Source organism: Limanda limanda, chromosome 4 (assembly GCF_963576545.1).
Source record: "Limanda limanda chromosome 4, fLimLim1.1, whole genome shotgun sequence".
NCBI lineage: Eukaryota > Metazoa > Chordata > Actinopteri > Pleuronectiformes > Pleuronectidae > Limanda > Limanda limanda.
Window position 1 is genome coordinate 1,566,008 of NC_083639.1, and position 6,000 is coordinate 1,572,007.

Genomic DNA, 6,000 nt, shown 5'->3' on the forward strand with positions numbered 1-6,000 from the left:
ATTTGACTCCCTGAAACTGAAAAATCAATTTGTCTTTTATGCGTTTTTTTCTGTCTTAGCAGTTGTAAGCATTTTGAGGTTTTTACCGTGTAATACAAAGGAAACTTGGATGCTCATCGACCTCTGTAATATGTTATCATTTTATAGCCCAGATGGTGAAGTCATTAGTGGAGAAAACAAATGGCAGGTCAATCAATAATAGAAATACTCATTAGTTGAGGTAGAAGAGGTGGAATAAACTCAAATCCATGCAGCAATTAAAGCTGCAGCGTGAATTCTTCTCACCACAAATCAGAGACTAATACAACAAGTGTTTCCTCACAACTCTTTGTATATTTATTTATTTTTTAGCCTCCGGAAATTTAATCCACCGCAAACAGCCGACAAAATCAATTTACCCCTCAGCCTCGAGTGAGCATTACAATTTATTCTCTGTCTGCTCTTTTGCATTAAGACGAGTGACACCAACACACTATTAGCATTTACTGCCGAGCGCCAAGGTGTCATTACACTGGTCCAAATAAGGCCTGCGCCTCTTTTTTCTTAACCCTCGAAACATAAAGAAAATCATATGCTTCTGATAACTAGAAGCACTTGACAACTTTAAATCAATTTACTTTGGATTAAATTGGAATCGTTATGTGTTGGTGCAAAGAGAGAGAATTATTTTCTTCGAGTGCTCAGTTATTTGATTACTGAAAATAGACAGTAATGGGGATATTTAAAGCACAGTTCATCTGTTTAAAGTCTATGAGAAAGAGTATTTTTTATTGTAGTGTGATGCATTTCCGGGAAATTCTAGTCTGACTGAACATTGTGATGGTGTCATGCTCCCCCGTTTCTGAGTTAATTTACGTTTGCGTCAGAGTGAAAAGCCCAAAGGAGAAAAGTGTTTTAGTGGAAAAGGTTAGGCTTTCTTTTTTATTTATTGCAACTAGAGAAAAGTGAGTGATTCAGTCTCACTTGTATAAATCATCACCATGACTAGTTCAAGTACAATGTGGAGGTAGATGGACACAAAAAGAGAAAGTAAAAGACAACTTGAAAGTGTAGATAACATTTTTTGTGGGTGTGTGCGCACATGTCTATCAATAGTTATGACTTCCAATTTTTGGTTCAATACCATCATTGTGAGGACATTTTGACATTGTGAGGACATTTATGTTGGTCCCCACAACGTCAAAGGCTTGTTTGAGGGTCAAGATTTGGTTTTAGTGTTACAATTAGGTTAAGGTTAGGGTAAGGGTTAGGGTTAGGCATTAAGTAGTCATGGTTAAGATTAAGATAAGGGATAAGGGAATGCATTAAGAGCGGCCTCACTAAGAGAGGGCTGTGTGAGTGTGTGTTCTTGTACAGATATCTATGTGGGGACCATGTTAAACCCACAACCTATTGAGGACATTTTTGTCCTCACGTTTTGAACCACATTCAATGGGCTGTTTGAGAATTAAGACTTGGGTTTAGGGTTATAATAAGATATACGTAAGGGTTAGGCATTTAGTTGTGATGGTTAAGGTTAGGGTGGGGGGCTCGGGAAGGTATTTTGTCGATGAGTGTCCTCACTAAGATAGATGTACAAACAAGGACAATAAATAATTCTCAGATCCAAACACAAAAGTTTACGTTTCAAATTAAAATAATACAGTGAATCTTTAGCAATAGAGAAAACATGTGTCCTTATACGCTTACAGTGTGTGTGTGAGGATGTCTGTATCATAACATGTCAGTGAGCCAGCAGCGTTCTGACTTTGTGGCCTAACAGTCTTAATTTAACATCGTCTCCATCGACTCACAGGCCACAGATCAATAAATATTTGATTCAAACATGTGGATTCTACTGATTCTCTCATTCTAACAGGTTGGGTTTTGTGGTCAGAAGCCTGCTGTTCACTCTCGGCACAGTAGAGGCCTGTGTGCTGCGGGCCAGCACATCTTTGTTGCTAAGCAATCTTGATAGTGTCTATCAGCTACACACAGAACTGCCCGCATAAACCTGCCTATAGCCGAGGTGACCAGCCAATCAAATAACCAATTGGCTCAAGGCCAGTGTCAATTCATTGCCTGAGCAGTGGGTACACGCTCACGATGTGAACGCCGCCCTGCTGTGATGTGTGATGATTATGATTAAAGTTTGAGCTGCAGCAGGGGTCCCTCCTAGATATGCGACGTGGTTTAGTGTCTGTATCATCACTCGGAGAATCATCAACTACAATCAGCCCTGATGAAACATGTCAGGAGCCATGAGAAACACAGGGAGAAATAACTAGAGTCCCTAACTTCCATGGCTCAGCATGTTCTCCTTGTGACGAGAACAGACGCTGAATGCAAAGACACTGAAACACAGTCATATGTTTGAGCCTGAGTGTTTAGCTATGTGCCATTAGCGCTCTGTCCCTATCTGTCTTTGATTTCTGCAGCTCATCCCTGTAGCATCAAAACGAGGCTCAGACACAATGTTCAGATTCAGAGCTGTGCGGTCACAATGCTACAGTTTATCACCACTGACTTAGTTTTGAACGTGCAGAGCCGATCATCTCTCACAGCCATGTTCTGCACCTGCTGGGCGGTTTTGAATCCCTGCATGTCAAATATCTAATGTTAAAAATATCCCCCCAAAAGCAGAAGCTCACCGGTCCGATGAGGTGTTCCCCTTCACCAGGCGGCCCCTCCAATCTCAGTCACTGCTCGGGCTCCGGCTCCTCAGAGCTGTGGCAACATAGTCTGATCTCTCCCATAAACAGAGACTGCAGTCTCCTCTCACTTCTCTCCACTGCAGCACTACACCCCTCCTCCTCCTCCGCCTCCTCCTCCTCCAACGCACACCATCTCCCCCCCACCCACTCTCCCCTGTCACACACCTCCCTACTCCCCCTCTGTCTCTCCCTCAATGCAATGCGTGCAGCCTCTCAACCCATTTCTCCCTAAGCACCCCCCCCCCCCCCCCCCAAACCTCATTTATGATGCTGCTCACACAACTGATTGCAGCATGGCACTCTTTGGTCGTGCATCGGAGGGCAGTTGTGAAAGATCAATATGCACAATCCTCGGGGTCGGGGTGTGTTTGTGTGTGGGGGTGGGGGGGTGGGGGTGGGGGTTGCATTTGAATAAAATCGTAGTTACCCCAGATCAGAGATGCATTATGTAGGAGAGATATAGTAGGACAGCAGAGCAACTCTTCGGGGGGTGCTGGCTCCACAGATGCCATCTCGCCGAGCTCGTGCAATTAATTGGATTGCAACAATTGATCTCAGAAGTGCGGTGTAACGCTCCGGAGGGATCCTCACTGGTTAAAGCCTTATCAGAAAACGAACAAGTGAACCCGAGGATGATTAGGTCAACTTGTCTGCCTTTCACCAATCTCCCAGGAGGCTCGTCAGGCATGATTGGAATTGAGCAGATTGCAAAGCAACAAATGCCACCCCACAACATTGAGTTTAAAACCATTACATCATGGAAACAACTGATGTGTGGACAAAGACTCAATGCAAACACAGTGTGTGTGAAAGCTTTGAAATGAAACTCCGGGTATTTGAATGGAAGACCTTGCAGCCCGGCCTTGCTTTACCTCTGCATGACACACTGCTCTAAAATCTACAAATGCCTTAAAATGCCCCTCAGGTTGTTACTTCTGTAATATTTAAACCGGTTTTCAATCCCAGCGTTCAGTCTTTTCCCCTGGTTTTCTCCTGAAACCCTCCTTTCCTCTGCACTCTCCTTGGGGAAATACCTTTCTGTGTGCTCATTTTCATCCAGCAGCTGTCAGGAGCCGCTGTGAGAGGTAGCTCCTCTCCCTCCACTCTACCCTGCAATGAGCTGCTCCGGCCAGAGGGGGGCAGGAATCTCATACAAAACTGCTGCATCACAGGGCAGCATCCTTACCCCCTCTCTCCCTCTTTCTCTCGCTCTCTTTCCACTAGTGTACTGCAAAGGTTTGCCCAGAGATATTTGTATTTAATGATTTCACCAAACCTGGCTTCATATATTGAAAATGATTTTTCAACAATAAAAGTGACTCATGCATTTGACAGAAAGAATCACCAAGGTCTTTTGCTTTAATTGAACTGGATCTTTTCACCTCCTTCTCTTTATTTTTCGTCTTATGTGATTCTTCAATTTGTCATATTCTCTTTTCTGAGACCGAAATGAAATGACCTTGCCATCTATGTGAGAACGAAATTGCACAAGTGAGAAGTTTAAAGTGGATTCGTGGGCTGAGGTAGGAGTGAGGAGACAACATATAAAAATGAAAAGTATTTCGTGTGAAAGAACTGCAGTAGCGAGGTGAGTAGAATTTATGGCCCCAGGAGAGAGATACCTGAAGTTAAAGATGAACGTGAGATGGAATTAGGATTTTTTTATATCAGTTAAAGTGAATTGAAAACTTAATTTAAAACAGTTTGACGTTTTATGAAATAGTGAGTTAGAGGTGAAAATGTATGCCCCACTTATATTTGTTTGTATCAAAGATTTATGACAGATCACCACTTCCTCCCATTGAAGAAAAAAGTAAGCAAAAATATCCTGGATATGGTTGCCGACATTTATCAGAAACACAAACACCTAAAAAGGTAGAAACCATCTACGGAAAATGTATTTTGACTTTTTAAATTTGGTCCAAGTTCGTCTGCTAACATGCAGGGGGCGGGGTTTATGACCTATTCTGCAGCCAGCCACCAGGGGTTGATCAATATGATTTGCCTTCACTCTTGGGAATTGTCATTTCATCCACCCTCATATCCAGTCTATATATTTTAGAAAATGAGGCTTAAAGCAGTCACCATTGCTTAATATACAGACTTCAGACAGGGGTAAACAAATGCCTGGTTTGACCAACAACTACAAAATCTATCAACAGCAACAAATCCTCCACGTTATTCAGGCGAGAGGTGGAGGCATAAAGTGATACATTCATTCTGTAGCTCTCTGTCAGTAAGCTCTTATCACAACAAACTCTGCAAAAATCCTAAGCATGTTAGAACATCTTGTGCATCAATGCCCCCCCACTCCCTATGAATCCATCTATGAATCTATGATCCCCTGTGTTCTCTCAAAGATTTCTATTACGAGTTAGCCAGGTGGATAAAGACTGCAGATGAACCCGAAGCCTCTCACTCTGACTTTTTGCATTCACACATGTTCACCCACCCTGCAGGATCCACGGAGTTCAGGGCATGTCTGACAGCAGCTTCAAAAAGAAACTCCATTTCCCCAATGAATTTGTAGAATTTTACTTTTACTTTCCGTCTGACTTTCTTTTAATTGGTTCTACATTATTTAACAGAGAGAGAGACAGTAAAACACAAGAAGAGATGAAGTGGTTGGAACTCGTGCAGTGCTCACCATTCATTGTGCTGCCTCCATGGAAACTTACAGTCGGTAATTATAAAGTGGTATTTAATTCTAATGTATACAGCAGCACTCACTTTAAATCTGCATTGTCAGAGAAATCTACTTGGCAACAGCAATAACTTAATTCCCTCAAAGGTGGATTGTGAAATAAATTGCAAACAGGGAAAATGAATAAAATGTAGATGGCGGACGGCCAAACCAAGCAGCCCATTCTTCAATGGCAACAGAAATCCAATACATATCAGAGAGGAGGCAAATAACCACGTCATTCTAAGTGAAATAAAATTTTACCAAGGCTGCATAATTACTGGTTTACAATGAATATTTGTTTTTTGGTCCAAAATAAATCTAAATATAAGATATACATAATCTAAATTCTGAGATTTCAGTTCAATTAATCTAAACTAATTACTTTATTAATCTAAACCTTCACCAAATAGAAAAACTACAGGATATAAACATGTGTAAAAAACCCTGAAATATTGCTGTGTTTAATGCTCCAATGAAATAACAGTCAGTTGTTTTTCTTCACAGAACCTTAACATCAGTGTATTATATTTTATATTCTACTGATCTGTGTTATTAGCTGGTGCAATGATGCAATTTTTCACACTAGAGGGAAATTTATGGTTTCACACCTAAAAATATAAA